Consider the following 18,674-nt stretch of genomic DNA (forward strand, 5'->3'; position numbering starts at 1 on the left):
TGAAAATTGATCAAAGTGAAGTAATTCTCTACTCAGAGTAAGCCTAGGCTGCATAAGACACGGAGGCAGAGGACATGTACCTAGGAACCCTAGTCTAGTGAGAGATATTGTGTTGACACTGAGATTTCAATTTGTATATATGTAAGCAACTCTGCTTTTATATGTGAGATCATCTTTGTTTTAAAGAAAAAGGATGTGTTTCCTTAAGAAGTTTGGGTGCTGCGGTTCATAAAACACATTATACACATTAATGAATCTTCAAATGTGTTAAGATATCTTAGGGTATCAAGAATTAGGTAAAAAACTTGTAGTTAAATAATTTGCCAGAGTGTGTATTTCTAACTAGAAGGACAGAATGACTCCATGAACTTATATATATATATGCAGCTAAAAATTCCACAAATTATCTATTTTAAAGCCAATAATAATTATTTTTCTAAATAGTGTCAAGCGTATAAAGAAATTCAACTTTGTCTTCATGATAGAACATAAGCAGGAAATAAATAATTGCCTAAGGCTAGAGGTATTTTAAAAAGTATTTGATATTTTTAATGTTTTTCTATTTTTTTTTTTCAAAATATGTGAAGTTTGTTTTAGAGATTTAAAAAGGCAACTTTGGGTAAAGTCTTAGAGGTAAAATACATAATGAAACAGGAATGTAATGTTTAATGTAAAAAATAATTTTATGATTTTTTTGCATAATGATAAATGTAGTTTTTTGCATAATGATAAATTACACACAGAATTATTAATTTGTGTCATTCATTCTTTTTTCTAATTTTTCATTTGTGTACCAAAATCAATAGCTAAACATTTTTATAAATATAGGATAAAACACAAATTAAAAGAGAAAATGTGGCTATCAGTATGTAACAATTATAAAATCTAGTTTTTTCTACAAATAGGACAATTTCAAGTTATAAGTCATATACATTTTTGTAACAATGCTTTAATAATTACTTCTTGATACTTTCTGTTTAATATTTCAATTGACTTTTAGAAGATTTAATTTGTATAACATTTTAGTAATAGATACATTGAAATTTTTCATTAGACTGTCTGTAATTCAAAAGGGTTCGAGTTATGTATTTGCAGCATCATGAAATGCAAAATAGGATTTCAGGCAAATTTTCAAAAATCATTTTTGTATAGAGTGACTTAGCAATAATATAGCATTTCAAGGTACTAGATATCTTCCTCAAAACCACCCTGGAATAAAATAAAGAATTGAAAGATACTAAATGATAATACTATCTGGGAATTAAATGTATAAATTTGCAAGCCTTGGCATAATAGTGCACAGCAAGATATATCAAGACTGTGAGGGAATGTTATGTCTTATAAAAAGAAAACGAACTTTCAGGTTATTAAAGCAAGAAAAATAAATATCAAAACAGATTTTGCAAAGTAAAAATGTAATTGCATATGTGAAAACGTGTAGATTTTAATGTTGTTTGAAACTGAATGTAGAAGACAGTTGTTTTGCCCAGCCTGAATTCATACATATGAGTCTTATGCACATAACCAAGCATGTAACAATGGCGGATAGACCAGATAGTGGCTAAATAAAACACTTATACAGAGCTTTGGAAATTAAATTGCTGATTTTTTTTTCTTGCCACATCTCATAAAGTAGACCAATAGAGGTGATTTCTACCATCCTCCATCAGAATCTAAATAGCAACACCACTTTCTAAGAGTATAGAACTGTCTGTTGGAATGATAACACCTTGAATTTGAAATAAACTGCAACAAATCATACATCCAATAAATATTTCTGCAGCCACAAAGAATGAGTTATAAGTGACTGTAAAACCAAAGTAAATTGAGTATATATACCAATTGTAATGCATACTAGAAGCAGAAATATCTATACAGGAAACACTGAACTAAATTCAGTAGTTTTATTTTTATTAATTAAATTTTTAGTAGTTTTATTTTTAGTATTAGCATCATTTTATCATTATTTTTGGATTATTATACAAAGAATATGTATTCATTTTGTTAGAAATATTTTCACTATAAGTAAACAGTAGAACAATTACTGAATCAAAGAAAATTAAACAGAAACCCCATAGTGTTAGAAGTAAGTGGAACTATTAATAGGAAGCATACATTTAAAAAAAAAAAAAAACTGTTTATTTTGAAACTTTGTACACTGAAGTGACCTAGGACTCCAACAAACATAAACCTAATATGTAACCTCAGCTCTTAAATTATGATTTCTAATATGAACCATTCTCAGAACTCAAGTTGCTGTGAGCAATGGAAATGTCATGATTGGGTAAATGAAGATGCAAGGTAGGTCTAGGTAGGATATTATAAAGTGGCCAAAAGAAAATATGTTTTAAACAATTGATAGCATTATGTCAAGGGGACATAGGAATCCTATAAAGAGGTTACTGTTGGCCAATATTTGAAAATATGGACATTACCCAACATAATAAAACTGTAACTGTTTGAAACATATTGAAGATATTAAAGTCAATGAGTTCATAAAGAAATATAAAATATTTGAATAAAATAAGTTTCTGTGGAGTCTTATTTACTTCTGTTGATTTTATCAAGTCATTTATTGTATTTTATCTTACCTTTCATTCTAAATTTAAAAAACCCCATCGATCGCTGAACTGGTCCAAACATGCTTCGGCAGGAGAAGCATGTACTTTTTCTGGAGGAAAGTTTCCCAAACGTTAGGGCCACAGGGCTACTACAATTAAGATGAAATGGCATACAAACACAGAATACTGAATACACAAGAAGACAATAGGTGCAAGAGTAAGCAAAAGTCCTTTATATACTAAGAATGTTTGAAGAAATAATAGATGTAATTGCAAAGTTGAGAACACACAAAGCCACAAAGCTTAACAGATACATTTTTCTAAAATAAAGTGTCTAGAAATAATTTTAGTAGTAGAAAGTTCAATATGCATGGTAAAATCCCAAAAATAAATTAAATGGAATTTAAATTTAAAAATGTATAAGCTCTGTTTTGATAGATGGCAAATGAAATAAGAAAATAGCAAACAAAAAAACAGGAAAAGCAAGAGGGGAGAAAAAAATAGGAAAGGCAGAACAATAATAGATGAAATGTAAAGTAATTGATGCAAGACCCAATAATTGCACTAAACGCAAATAACAAAAAGGTGAGTTAAAGATGAAGGTTGCCAAACTGATTTTTTTAAGTCAGCTGTTTATAGTTGTGGTAAACACCATGATGGCCAGCCAAAGGTGTTAATATTTTAATCCCCAAACCTGTCACTATGTTAACTTACATGACACAAGAAACAGGTGGTTAAAGATATTGAATTGAGGAGATTGTCTTGGAATATCCAAGTCCACCCAATGTAAACACAGTACTGTAATGAAACAGACTCAGGAAGGTCAGAGTCAGAGAAGGAGATACGACAATTAAAGGGAGGTAACAATGAGAGAGAGAGATTAATTTGAGGTTGCTACTGTTGGCTTTGGGTGTGGAGAAAGGGGCACAGCCAAGGAATACAACCATCCCATTAACTCTGTAAAAGATATCATGTGGAATCTCCATTTCTTGTTTGTTTGTTTTATGACTTACATTATGTATCTGCCTCTCCATTGTTAGTCATATTAAGATAATGGGCTAACCATCCTAATCCAAATGTAAGGTAGAGTGGAGTTGTGCATTTTAAATCTCAACTGCCTCCTCAACTCTGAAAGACTAAGAGATCAAGTACTGCCTTCAAGAGTTTCTGTCCCAGATCTCTAAACTAGCTCCATGCAATTTCAAAATCCAGCAAATGTCCAAAGAGGAAAGCCGACTGTGAGCTTAAGAACTCCATTTCCTATGAGAGATCTTTACTTCCTAAGTACCAGGAAACTAGATTTCACTCTGAGATTTAGACATTATTGTCCTAAATCTCTAGCTTCTCACCTACTCCCAGAACCCAGCAAATTCCCATGGAGAAGAGTGGCCATGTATGAGGCCCCTCAACTTTCCAGTTTTTAACCCCAACCCCACATTATTGTTAAAATTTTGCTTGCTCCCTTTTGCTCTGGCACAGAAGCATGGGTTAATCTATGTCCTCAGCCAGAATTGGCAGACAAAAAACAACAACCAAGAAACAACTTGTGATTGTCAGCTCACCTGGAGAAGGCTCTCCTCTCCCTGGAATGGTTGCCTATCCAGTCTATATATATATATATATATATATATATATATATATATATACACACACATACATATATTTATGATTTTTTAAAATCAAATATCTGGTCTAATTGTTACAGAAATTGACCTTCTGTGAGTTAATATATCCTGCCCAAAAGCAGAAGTCCCTGGGCTGTCCAGATAGTGTTTCTAGTAAAAACAGAGTTTTATTTTAAATCTTCAGTGTGTCTTTTTGCTTTCACAGCATGAGAGTACTGATAAAAAAATAAATAAAATAATACCAGGTCTATACCTGAGCTACAGCCTGCAAAAACTTAAAGCAGAAATAGCTATACAGGAAGATTTAGGAAAGCATCTGAATGGGTACTGAAAAAATAGGAAAATTAGACAAGTATGGTGTTTGAGAAAGCAAGAGAATGAGACTATGAGGTTACTGTTGTGTTGACTTGACTAGGTCCTCATACCCAGGTTTTGGTCAAACGCCAGTCTAGAAGTTGCCATAAGGGTGTATTTTATGTATGTTTAACATTTAAATCAGTAGACTTTGAGTAAAGCAGACTATTCTCCATAATTTGAGTGAGCTTCGTCCACTCAGTTCAAGACTTCTAGACCTCCAAGGAAGAAGGATGTGTAGGCCACATCTCTAATGCCACACAGCTCCTAATACATTGATTTGAAGAGTCTAGGTGCTATTTAGTATTTGTAAATAAATCATTGTATGATTTTTACCCAAAAATGAATAGTAGTATTAATTGGTAAGAAGAAAGGTTTTTTAAGGTTTGAATAAGGGTGGCACATGGGGAACCTATACAACATACATAAAAGTTTGTTTGAAAACAGTGTAGAAACGATGACCTGTTGTGTTAGGCCGAATAATAGTCCCTAAAAATATCCATGTTCTAATTCCCAGAATCTGTGAATGTTACATTATATGGGACTTTGCCGATGTGATTAAGAATCTTGAGATGGAGAGATATTCTTGGATTATCTCAGAAGCCCTACATGCAAGCACAAATGTCTTATAAGAGGGAGACAGAAGGAGACTTTACCAGAGAGGACAAGGCAGAGAGAGGATGGAGCAGAGAGCAATTTGAAAATGTTGTGCTTCTGGCCTTGAAGGAAGGTGCCCTGAGCCAAGGAATACAAGGAATGAAGTTTTAGAAACTGGGAAAAGTGAGGAAACAGATTCTTCCTAACAGCCTCTAGAAGGGGAATGGCCCTGCTAACCCCTTGCTCTTGACTCCCTAAAACTCATTTGTACATCTGGCCTCCAAACTGTAAAATAATAAATTTCTTTTGTTTTAAGCCACTAAGTTTGTTCTAGAAGCAATGCTAAAACATCCACATTCCTGGTATAGAGGATTCACCCCCTGAAGACTTAGAACAAGATTTGATTGGTTATGTGGGGTGGCAGAGGTTTGAGTACCAGTACTCTAGACTTTTCATAGTTTAAAATGCCTGGGTTTTATGCTGTGAGTCATGGGGAGAATTAGTAGTTTTTGCATAGGAAGTTAACTGGCCAAAGAATGTTCTAGTACATATTTTTCTGGTAGCAGAAAGAGAAAGAAAATGAACATTGAAGTCTTGATAAGCAACAGGCCGAATCCATGTTTGGCTCGATAGGGACTTAGATAATAGTAGAAGTAACATAAAGGGGTAAAGTAATTGCTGAAAGGAATTCTCTACAGTTGGAATTATCATGATGACAACTTGTACTTTTGAATTAAATAACTGAGCTTAAAGATCAAAATTTTTTTAAGCTACAGTTGTTGGGAAGACTAGAGGAACCACAAATTCATTTGATATTCTACATGTAAAGGTCCAGCAGAAACAGATATCTGAAATAAGCCTGATAAATTAAGGCTACACATGGATCTGTCTGCATGATTGAAGCCCAGACAACAGATAAGCTGTCTTAGAGAGACCAAAGGCACAAACAGAGGTTTCAAAGTTGATATAGAAGGTGAGAGGAATAACTAAAAATGAAGAACAGCTTGGGGAATATATCTTATAGTGGAGAGATTTTCTGCTGTATGATTTCTACTTCAGTCTGACAGCCTAGATGTACATCAGATTTCTTATGGTAAGAAACCGTATGCGTTTTATTTTTATGATTCCCTCCATTTAGGTCACAAATGCTTTCAGATTTCCTAGTTTTAAGAACTCCACATCTGCTGGTATGAAGTATTTTCTTCTTCAGGCAGGGTCTTCAATGAACTATTATTTACTGTCCTACTAATAAATTTTAGCCTGACTCAGTCAAATTTGTGAGCTAAAATGTTGGTCTTTGGTAATCTTAGTCTTACCGTTTATGCTTTAGGAGCCCAAAGCTTATGCGTGTTGCTTAGATCCCTTTATGCAAACTTTTAGTCAGAGATTACTGTTAATACTGTGTTGCTTCTCCCAGTATCTTTGCATTTTGTTTGGAGCAAGCCACCTGTTGATCTTAATTTTAGAATTCAGGCAGACTATGGGGAAAAATCCAGTTTCTTCATTTCTTCTTTCTATTGTCCCCTTTTCTTTTTCTTTATTTGTTTTCCATTTTTCTCTTTTCCTTTCTACTCAATGGAATAAAAAATGGCATCTCCAACTTCCTCAATCAAGACTCTGTAATTGGTCAAGTCAGGCAGCAGAAAGGTTGTGTTCAGATCTGGAGTCAACAGAAGACAGAGTGATGCTCCATTGACTATCATTCCATTTACTAAAATACAAGTTTTAGTTTAATTGTGAAACTGCCAGTCGAGTAAGGTGCAAAATGAATCACCATGAAGTTGAATGCATTTTTTGTATTCTGCTTGAGCAAAAATAGAACAACAGATGGCCATAAATTTAGGGAAGCTTAATGAATTGGCAAGTTATGACATGAAGTAAGTTGGAATGGAGTAACTTAAATGTCTATTAACAAAGGAGAAAAATTCTTCAAAAATGTTATTTTTTTGGAAAACAGAACATATTATAGTTTAGATGATCTGTTTTCTTTTATCATTCTTTCATTGATATGTTTAGTTTAAGATCAGTTTCAGATAAGCATACTGTCCCTCAGCTCTACAGTTTTACCTTAAAGAGGCACAACCCTATGTCCTTTGAAGCCAGAACCTTGGAAAGTTCAAGGTTTATAATAAACTTATCACAGACAAGGAGAGCCTCTAGGCAGAAAATATGTTCCCCAGAAAATAGGATTGAGGGCCAGACGCGGTGGCTTACGCCTGTAATCCCAGCACTTTGGGAGGCCCAGGCGGGCAGATCACAAGGTCAGGAGATCGAGACCATCCTGGCGAACAGGGTGAAACACCGTTTCTACTAAAAATACAAAAAAATTAGCCGGGCGTGGTGGCGGGTGCCTGTAGTCCCAGCTACTCCGGAGGCTGAGGCAGGAGAATGGTGTGAACCCGGGAGGCGGAGGTTGCAGTGAGCCGAGATCACACCACTGCACTCCAGCCTGGGTGACAGAGCCAGACTTTGTCTCAAAAAAAAAAAAAAAAAAGAGGAGTGCGTCATATATTCCTACTGAAGTTTGCTCTATATGCTAGAACAATTATAAAGTGGATTAGTTTTATAAGTAAATGTGAGCTACATAGAAAAGATGAGAGAGCATTTTGGGTGAATTTGAGAGATTTGTGGGTAGCAGGAGCTTAATCCCTATTACCATATTTTTAAAATTATATTTTCTCACATTAAGAATGTATTTATTGACAGAATTCATCCAATACATACATAGAGTGGAAGAACGCCTAATAGTTATTCTATAAAATATTTTTGGCAGGTCGTTGTACCTTCCTCCACAACCAACCAACAGCTGGTTTTTCAAAGTGAGAATATACAGTATGAATATTAATAAAAAAATTATCAAAAACTGTTGGGGAATACTGAACTATTCATGAAACTATGCCAACTAGATGTTAACCCTTCCAATGGAAAGAATTCACAGGTGACTCAGTAGAGAACATTCTGCTCTTTACATTAGGACTATAAGTTAATGCATTTATTTTAAGCATAGACACTTTGCATTACTTAGAAATTAGGGTGAGTGATTCAAATGCCTGGAAATTTACAAATCATTCTTCAAAATTATTTTTAAAATAAAAGCAATTAGGCTACATCAGAACATAGTTCCTGTGGTTCTAAGAGCAGCACAAAAATGTAAGGACTATGAGCTTCAATAAGACAAGAACTACAAATTGTTTATAGAATACTATAAAACAGATTAGCTTGAATTTGTGAGAGTCAATTCAGTAACATAGCAAGGCTGGAATTCAAGTTATGGAAGGGTAAAGAGAAAATGCAAGCAAGTAATTATGGACAATCAGCTACATTGCTCTTTCAATAAACTTATCTTTTTTTTAAGAGAGGGAAGATTATCTTTTTTTAAAAAAGAGGGAAGATTTTTTTAAAAAGAGGGAAGATTATTAGTAAAATAAGATGTCACTCTATTTTAGATATGCTTAAGATGCCGAGAACACCCTCCTTGGTTGCAACTTGGGGAAGGAATTTTTTCCTCTTCATATTCAACTTTCATTTTTATCTTGAGGCCTGTGTTTACACACATGCCAACTGTGTTAGGTGCAATAATTGTGAGTTTTGGTAACTATCTTCTGTATCACTTCTGAATGTAGTAGACACAGCATTTTATAAAATTTATAAAATTTACATCAGGACTATATGTTAGTGCATTTATTTATAAATTTATAAAATACTGTGATTATATTTTATAAATACTGTGGTTACATTCTTTTTATAAATACTGTGGTTTTATGTTTTATAAATACTGTGGTTACATTCCGAAGTGAAACTGAAGATATCCCAGCTCCAAAAAATGTTCTTGTCAGAATCTTAGACATGTACTTGACTATCCTCTAGAATTTTTAATAAACAAACATCAAAGTGTCATGTATACTCTCAATATTCTTCCCCCTACTAAGATATGGAGGCATTTATAATTTGGCTTTAAATGCCCAAACCCCAAAACTTTGTACAACACAACAGGATACTTATCAGATAATGACTTTCTAATTTACTATATTGGTTAGAAAAAAATTAAAATCTCTAATGAACCTACAGAAATAAAACGAGTAGTTAAATTTAGCCTGAGAGTTTCCAAAAATCTTTTAACTTCTAAAATTAGAAGAAAGTAGAATCCTTGCTTTGCTCAACCTACAGGATCAGTTGGATTCAACTGTATGTGTTTTTTAAGCCTTATAACAACTTTTTCAATACACAGGGAAATGAAAACAGATTTTTAAAAATATTTTTCTCTTTGATGTCTGGTTTAAAAGACAACAAGAAAATATCAATAAAGTTTAAATAACTAGGAATTGCTCAAAATTCTAAGGATGTTGGAATACCTAGAAAATATACTAAATAGATTTATTGTATTTAGGCAAAGCTGTTTTTAAGAGAAGATTTTAATTTATGTTATTCAATAAAGGATTCAAATAAAAACATGACCCTACAAATAAACCATCTAAAATATGTTTTTTATCTTTCACACTCATGGATCTGTCTAAAATTAATACAATATAATTTAAGAGTTCCTTACCAAACTGTCTTCATGACTTTGCAATCAGGACCAATAGAATTGTGTTCTATTCTTGTCTGTCATGTGTTATTTGTGTTCTAATTGGAAGTCAGTAATTTTCTGTGAAACTCAATGTTCTCATTTGAAAAATGGGAAGATAATATGTTTCCTTGAAAAAATTGTTGTGAAAATCTGTCTTAGCCTGCCCAGGCTGCCATAAGAAAATACCATAAACTGGGTGTCTTAAATAGCAGAAATTTATTTTCTCACAGTTCTAAAGGCTTAAGTCTGAGACCAAAGTGTCAGCTTGGATCAGTTTTTAATAAGGTCTCTCTTCCTGGCTTTCAGTGACTGCCTTCTTGCTGTGTCCTCACATTGCCTTTCCTCTGTGTGCTTGCACTTCCGGTGTCTCTTCCTGTTCTTACAAAGACACTGGTCCTGTTGAATTAGGGCCCCATTTTGATTACCTCATTTATCCTCAGTTATCTCCTTAAAGGCAGTCTCTCCAAGTACAGTCATATTGAGGGGTAGTGCTTCAACCTGTGGATTTTAGGGCACACAATTTGGTCCATAACAGTTACTGAATCAGAATCTCTGATAATGGAACTTGGAAATCTACATTTTCAAAAACATCCTGAGAAATTCTTAGCCACACTGAAGTTTGAAATCAAAACTCTACAATTTATAAATGGGTTTTGGGGGCATATGATTTGTATTTTAATGGGCAAAGAAAGTGATGACTGTCTTTCTTTCCCCTGCCCTTTATGGAATAGCTCCAGTTACCAATAGGAAGAAATATGGTATAATAGATAAAGTTCAAGATTTTCAACCGGGTATGGTGGCTCATGCCTATAATTCCAGCACTTTGGGAGACCAAGGTGGGAGGATCACTTGAGATCAGGAGTTTGAGACCAGCCTAGCCACCAAGGTGAAGCCCCATCTCTACTAAAAATACAAAAATTAGCTGGGCATGGTGGCGGGCACCTGTAAACTCAGCTACTGGAGAGGCTGAGGCATAAGAATCCCTTGGACCCGGAAGGCAGAGGTTTTAGTGAGCTGAGATCACACCATTGCACTCTAGCCTGAGTGACAGAATGAGACTCTGTCAAAAAAAAAAAGAATTTGAAGATGTAGGGGGTTCTGTCAGAGAAAAATTGCACTCAACAAGTTGAACAGGCAAGAAAGGATTTATTTAAGACTATCACTTTAGGGAAGAGAGATTGAAAGCATCTCTGCTGAAACCAAAGTTATTAGAGCTGGTGGAAAAGTACTGGAGGACATTAGTGGGGAGGTGGTCGGTGTGACTAGGCCATTTGTGTTTACTAATTGACACTTACCGAAGTTGGGCTGCTACCTTCCCATAGAGACTGGGAGACAGGAATGCTATCTTTCTTGATTTTTTAAAAAAAATATTTTAATATGACTACATATTAGTTGTACGTTATTTATGGGTTACATGTGATGTTTTGACACAAGCCTCAGTGTCTAATGACCGCGTCAGGGAAGGTCCTTGAGAAAACTTTTCGGGGTTGTAAAACTGGCAAGAAGCTGGGAGAAGATTCAGAGAGTCAAATAAATAATTTACAATTGAAAGTTTTCTAAAGTAGATATTCTGAGGGAGTCAGGGGTCAATAGTAAGAAGTCTGTGTAAAGTATAGTCAAGCTGCAGAAAATATTAAGGCATTCTTAGCCACTTTGAATACTATCTCTGTCACTAATCCTGTGAACTTGAACAGGTCATTTTCCTTTTATGACCTGGACAACGTGAGCTTTTGATTCAGGGCTCTATTAAAATCACTAATGCTAAAATTCTGTTTCAAAGGCTGTTACTCATCCACTAGTCACCATGATTGCCTTACTGATTTTTAAAATATCAAAATTATTTTGAAATTCTTTGTAAATGACCTCTGGTCCTTCTTGTGACTCCTAAACCTTCCCAAGATATAGTCAATGCTTCCAGGACCCTGCTTTAATACTAGGATTATGTCCACCTGATAGTAGTTGTTTAATATTCAGAATATCACTCTGGGATATTGCAATCTACTTCACAGTTATTTAGAAATTAATTCTAGTAAAAACACAGCATTAGCAATAAAGACTTCAATAGGACTTCAATATATCTTATTTTCCTAAGAATCTAGACTTGCCACTGTAATTGCTGTATGCTCCCAAACAATCTGGTATCAAATGTTTATTTTCCAAATTAAAAAAAAAAATCTTTTCCCTTATTTTCAGTTAAAGTCAATTGATTTTGGCCCCATGTAAAATATGCAGGAGATCACAAATGAATCAAAATATTAACTGTCTTTTAACATTTCTCAGTCTATTAAAGGAATGGAAATAAGCAATTTATAAAGTGCTGAGAGAATGCATGACTAATTCTTATTGTTGCTGGTGGACAGGTTATACCTATGATGACTGGAAGAATTAAAAGCGTTTCTATTAAGGTACATTTGTGGATGGTTTGCTTGAATAGAAAAAGAAAATTTAAGACACCTGTTAGAATTTTATTCAAAGATTGTTTTTTCATGTGGAAGAAGGATTAGACTCATTTTGTATGGCCCCAAGGTTTAGGACAGGCTCAGTGGGAAAATTACAGAGATATTTTGGGTTTAATGCAAGAAATATAATTTTTCAAATGAGAGCTTATTCAAAATCCTTGCTCTGGACTTCCACAACTCCTCTGCCAAGCACTTTCAACAATGAATTATAGTCAGAAATTAATTCACTGGAATCTCACACCAAAATATAAGGTCCTGGGGAATAAAAGACTGCATGGGATTTAATTCAATAACTAGTGACTTTTTTTCCAGCTGATCTTGGATCTTACGTGTGTCAAGTGGATGAATTAATAAATAAAAGTGAGTTGCTTACAATAATGTGCCAACCCAGTCTGGAGGGCCCATTCATACACGTTTTGTAGGAGAAGTCTAAGCGTCTAATAATTGTTGAGACTAGATGATTTAGCACAGCCCAACAGAAGTAAGTGTTGTTAAGACACAATGCCCTAAAAGGTCCTGGTTGACATTCAGTGCATTAGAATCTGAACTTCAGCAACCAGGTAAGTTTACCCAGATCAGATATGTATAACAACACCGGGAGAAAGTCTTTAATTCAAGTCCTAATAAAGATACCAAAGCCTAGCTGAGAATCAATAAACAAATATTCAAGAATGACTGTTTGCTATGGATTTATTATGTAGTCAAATGTAAATACTATAGTTAGGCTCCAGTATAAACTTGCTGTCTGTGTCTTCATGGGAATGGACAAAATATCTCACCCCCATCTAATTGAATAGTTGGTGCACTTCTTTATTCTTTAGAGTGGGCCTAGAGCAACTTCTCAAGCCTATTCAGGTGGCAACTGAAAATTAGAGTTGGCAATGAGATGAAAATTATTTTCAAGCTCTTGTCTAAGGAAATACTCTATTGCTGATATAATGTCTACTACTCTTTCAAATCTCGCTGTCTTCATCTGTCTCCCACTGTTACCTATGCTGGGATGACAATGTACTGAAATCAGGTTCTTTATCATTGTTTCCGAATACTTTGAATATCTGCTAAAGGGATTCCTCAAAATTCACTTTAAAATCAATTATTATTTTTACTAAGTGATTTATTATTTTAATGCACACACAGATTTCTGGTTTTCTGCTTAGGAACTATACCAATGTTTCTTAAAAATATCACTCTCTTATTTGTCCATGCTGTTTTCATTTTGTTACATGAGTCATTTTGTTAAATGAGTCTATGGAGATGAGAGGGATACATTAAACTTTTCTTACGAGAAGAAACATTTGGGCTCAAAAGTAAAAACGGATCCCTCACTGGTTAGAAGCATTGACTCAAAGGCATGCCTGGTTTCATGCCATTAATCTCCACTCTCCTGGGCCTCCAAACCCCTTATGTGCCATTGCAACATTACATGGGCATTATGGTTCTACACATCTTTTTCTGTTGGGGATATTGCTTTTTTTTTTAAGCAGAAGTAGCAAAATGATGCTGATTCTTGTTTTTTCATAATTACTGATAATATTTTGTTTAAAATAATGAGAATCAGCCCTGCCACAACTTGGTCTTGAATGCTATCATCTTTATATCTAATCAGTCACCTTACATGTCCAATATTCCAGCTGAGTATCACTTCTGGATATATTCAGCATAGTTACTCAATAGGAGTACTTAACAAAGACAAAGTGTCACCCAAACTGGATTTTCTCTCTGTGTTATGTGGAATTTGCCTGACTTTGGTCAGGATATATTTTGTCTATCAAGTTTTCTGCATCTACTGTTTTTGTCACTCTGTCATGGAAGGAAATTAAGTTGATTTGACAGGATTTATTTTTCACAATGCCAAGGAGATTTTACCCAGTAACCCATGATTTTCTAGGTGCTTGAAAATTGATTTTTTGATGATATGTTTCAGTAAGTTTTCAACTAAGTAGTGATGATGACAGGTCTATAATTTCTAAAGTTACCTTTTTTTTTAATCTTCCCAGAGTAGAAACAAGAAACACACTAAGATAAGTACTGCATTTAGTCTTTTTAATATAGCAGAATGCCTAAGTCCTTTTTTAAGTTCATAGATGTTGAGCTAACTGTTCTTTATTGACTTTGGCAAACTCTTGAAAAAATAATTAAGTCACCAGAATTTGCAGTTCAAAATGTGACCAGTTTATAATATTAGCCTTGCAGTCGAACTTTTATATCACACCCTGTATCTTCTCCAAATACCATATCATAACTGCCCTATATTTTAAGCTTTCAAAGAAGATTTCTGAAACCTGCAGTTTGAATACTGGCTAGGCACTGCAGTTATTTATATAATTTATGGTCATTTTTATGTATGAAAATTCATTGATTACAGATGTAAGATTTAATTTATTATATTAAAATGCATTTCTGCTATTGAATTCCTTTATGCAAAAAAATAAAAATTGTTCTTTGGTAGTATATCACTGAACCCCTTATGTGTAAAAACCCCAGATTGGAATACAGAGCTCTTAGATGACCAAATAAGAATCAAGAGGTTAATTAGACTCTGCAATTATAGTCTATGAAGAGAAAGACTTCACTCATTTGAAATAGTATATAGTTTACTATATGTAAAATAAAATAAAATAATCTCAGAAACTGTGGTCTATAATTTGTACAAGATGATAATTGATATCTCTAAGCACATTTTGGGTGCAAATAACTATACTTAAATACTGCTAATAAAAGCTAGCATTCACTGATCACTTGCTTCATACCAAGCGCTATCCTAAATTCTTCATGAACATGATTTCATTCACTTTTTCATCTCACAACAGTATAGTTAGAACTTGCTGTTATCATCCCAGTTTTCAAGTGAAGAAACTAATGTTTAGATATATTAAATAATGCATCTAATGTCATATACTAGTGTTTGAGTAGGAATTTGAAGCCAGTTGGTTTGAATCTGGACTCCATGGTCATTTTCCAAAAATGTCAAGTGTCCCAAACCCTCACAAATGACTTTGAATTAAATATTAGGTTTATTTTTATATGTGTGGAACCTGAGGCACAGTGATAATTAAAGTGTAGCTCAGCCATATAGTGACCTCTTGGTCACTATGGGTCTTTGGGTTAAAATATACCTTTAAGAATATGTAGGAAAAAGTGATAATAGCTAACTCAGCAGCATTCGTTAATTCATCTGCAACAGATTAACGTGTTCCAAAATAATGAGATAATCTGATTCTGATGGGAAACAGAGCAGACAAATTCTTCTAGAACCCAACCTGTTTCCATGTGGGTATATCCAAGAAGTCAGGATTATTTGGAGAAACCTGGCAGGTCTCTAGGCAGACAAAAGGGAACATCTGGTAGGGATTGGGACATCTAGAAAAAAGGCAATATTTTCCTTAAAAAAACCACTTCTCTCATAATTTTTTTCTACACATACATGCTTCTTTTTAGATAGTTTCTGACAGGACACTCTTTTCTTTCTCCCCACTTCCTTTAAATAATATACATTAAATTAGCATAGAATCACAGCATCATCAACAAATTCAGGCTAGCACTTAGTGATAGACACTGCTGCTAGACTCTAGTTATTCATTTGTTTTTCTAACTAAGAGAAACAGTTTTATCTGGGGCAGCAATGTGCCCAGGGGAAAAATAGTTAATCTCTCAGACTCAAAGCACATAAGTTTGGCTATATATTTCTGGACACTGAAAGATAGTCAGGGACTTCTGGGGAAGAAATTTAACAAAAACAGCATCACCCAAAGAAAGCGTTCGGGCAATTCTGCTTTCTTCCTTCCTTCCGTTGAGTCCGATCAGAGAGGACTGGCCAGGGACAAAGCCATGACCTTCGGGGACACAGGGCATGAGCCTGCAGATGACAGCCCCGTTCTGAATGAGCATTCAGGCACATAGACCAAGGCTGGTTGTTGCAAACCCCTCAGCAGCTGCCTCCTGGCACAACTGCCCACTAACATGCAATCTACCAGACAAATGGAAGCTCTTCTTACCCCACTTCTCAGACACCCCAACAAGGGTTCTGAATTCTAAAAACAGCAAAAAATATTCACATTGTTACATATGAAATGCTCTCCTGCATCTTTCTGTCTCAGAGATAACAGCTGTCCCTCCTCCACTCTCCCCCCACTCACCCCCAGACGCCTCCCTAAACAATTTTTGTGCCAAGATGAAGAAGATGCCCTGGGCCATGGGAGCTTCTGGCCTTGAAGGGCTGCTGCAGTGGTACCGGGGCACAGGGTAGGTGAGACACAGCAGAGGTCCTGGCCTAGGTCCCTGGCCTCTCCTCCTGCAGGTGGCATTTACTTATACAAGGAGAACAACCTTGTTCATTTTCCCAACAATGTGGCACCGTATTTTGCTTTCCTCTCCACTTCTTTCTGGCAGCCTTTTCCCACTGTTTCCAGATGATCACTAGCCAGGCGAGGCCCGCCTTGGCTTGCTCTGTCTTCCTTGCTAGTGCATTTTCTCCTAAAAAGCTCCTTTAACCTGTCCAGATCCAGTCGTTTGACCTTTCTGGTTGTCTGTCCTACCTGCTTGGGGTTCTTAATGTTGATGAGTCCTTCCATGTCTTTGCACTTTTGCTGGTAATCATTTTCTTCATTTTAATTCTCATCTGACTCTGGATTTCTTCTCATTTTTGGGGTAAGCCCCATCTCCACCTTCTTCTCCTTGTTCTTCTTCCATGACCTTCTGCTTCTCAGCCTGGAGCTGTGTGTCGACCTCCTAAGGGCTCCTTTACTTCCTGGCTTTTGTGGCCTCCCGTTCTCCCTCCTTTAGGCATTGCAGCTCTGGCCACTGCAGCAGCACCACCTGGATCTAACCTAATGTGTATTTTCCCCAAGAGACTACAATGGTGTCTCATCCTGAGCAGCTTCGTGCCATCCACCAGGGATTGTAGATTGTCAATCTTCATTACCCATATCAGTGTCCCCAAATAGGACCCAGAACATTTGATGTCACCCCTCAGACCAGGGGTCCAGAACATGTAAAGGTAAAGAAGTGGAAGTTTTGGAAAAGTCAGACTGTTTCACACTTTCTACTATGGCCATTACACTTAGAGAATAAACGGTGAGATATATATATATAAAATTTTCTTTTTAAAAAAAACTGTATGAGTCTACTTTTACACTGCTATAAACAATACTTGAGACTGGGAAATTTATAAAGAAAGAGGTAATTGATGCACAATTAAACATGACTGGGAGGCCTAAGGAAACTTAGAATCATGGCAGAAGGAGAAGGGGAAGAAAGGCACATCTTACATGGTGGCAGGTGAGAGCAGGAGCACAGGGGGAACTGCCACTCTCAAACCACCAGATCTCATGAGAACTCACTCACTGTCAGGAGAACAGCATGAAGGAAGCCACCCCAGTGATCCAATCACCTCCCTCCAGGTCCCTCCCTGATACATGGGAATTACAGTGTGAGATGAGATTTGGGTGGGGACACAGAGCCAAACCATATGAGAGACAGAGTCTCACCCTGTCACCTGTTCTGGAGTGTAGTTGCAGGATAATAGCTCACTGCAGTCTCAAACTCCTGGACTCAAGGATTTTTCCTGTCTCTCCCTCCCGTATAACTGGGACTACAGGTACACAATACCATGTTCAGATAATTTTTTAATTTTTTTGTAGAGATGAGGTCTTGCTGTGCTGTCCAGGCTTGTCTTGAAATCCTGGCCTCAACAGTCCTCCTGACTTGGCCTCCCAAAGCACTGGGATTATAGGCATGAGCCCTTATGCCCAAACTATTTTAACCTGAAACACCATAAATGACCACCTGATTTATATACGTGTAAAGAAACTAAGGCCCTGAGAGAACAATGGAACTGACCTTAGTATCAAGAACACATTTGCCACTCTGGACAGGTGGCCCTCATGTGAGCATTTCTGGTAGTTTTCAAAGAGCTTAAAATGAACCATTTTATTCCATTTTAATGGCCTTAGGATAACTTTATTTCTGAAAATCAAATCTACCCTTAACAGATAATTTGTCTCCACTAAATATTTAAAATTAATTCAATTTTGTAAATTTAAAATGAATTTACAACCTTACAGGAAAATTTTAAATATGTTTTGATTAGTATTACCATAGTGTTCAATTAGTGTATTTCAAAAAAACAAAACAAAATAAAACAAAACAAAAAACCAAACCAACCCACAAGTCTCTATTGAACCATTTCTAGTACTGCATGAAGAAATTATTCTGATATTTTGCAACACTTTTTCAAAGTTGCATGTATTCTCTCTAATTCCGGGTCAGGAAAGGCATTATGAGTCCCATTTTATCCTGAGGGAAACCAAAGCTCAAGGCCATATGGTGCTAAATAGAAAATCTTCAACAACAGTCTTGGCGTGGTAAGACCCACTTTTGTAGTTTTTGCTGCCACACTATAAGCAGGACATCCATATTTTCATGTCATCCAACTGCACTCCTCTCAGTCTCAATGTCATGTCTTTATTGAATAAAGATGTAATTTTAATTTTATTTTTGTTATTGTTTTTCA

At 35.5% G+C, this 18,674-nt stretch overlaps 1 protein-coding gene and 1 pseudogene across 1 annotated transcript in view; one reads left to right on the plus strand and one right to left on the minus strand.

Annotated features, from left to right (window-relative positions):
• Positions 1–15,456: 15,456 nt before the first annotated feature.
• The window catches only part of XIRP2 (xin actin binding repeat containing 2), a 352,870-nt gene continuing 349,652 nt past the window's right edge, over positions 15,457–18,674 (plus strand). The window contains exon 1 of the mRNA XM_038001978.2: positions 15,457–15,534. The gene's annotated coding sequence lies outside the window, so the exon portion shown is untranslated. The remainder of the gene's footprint in view (positions 15,535–18,674) is intronic.
• On the minus strand, positions 16,495–16,949 carry LOC119625351 (28 kDa heat- and acid-stable phosphoprotein pseudogene; annotated as a pseudogene).

The sequence above is a fragment of the Chlorocebus sabaeus genome, chromosome 10 (assembly GCF_047675955.1).
Source record: "Chlorocebus sabaeus isolate Y175 chromosome 10, mChlSab1.0.hap1, whole genome shotgun sequence".
NCBI lineage: Eukaryota > Metazoa > Chordata > Mammalia > Primates > Cercopithecidae > Chlorocebus > Chlorocebus sabaeus.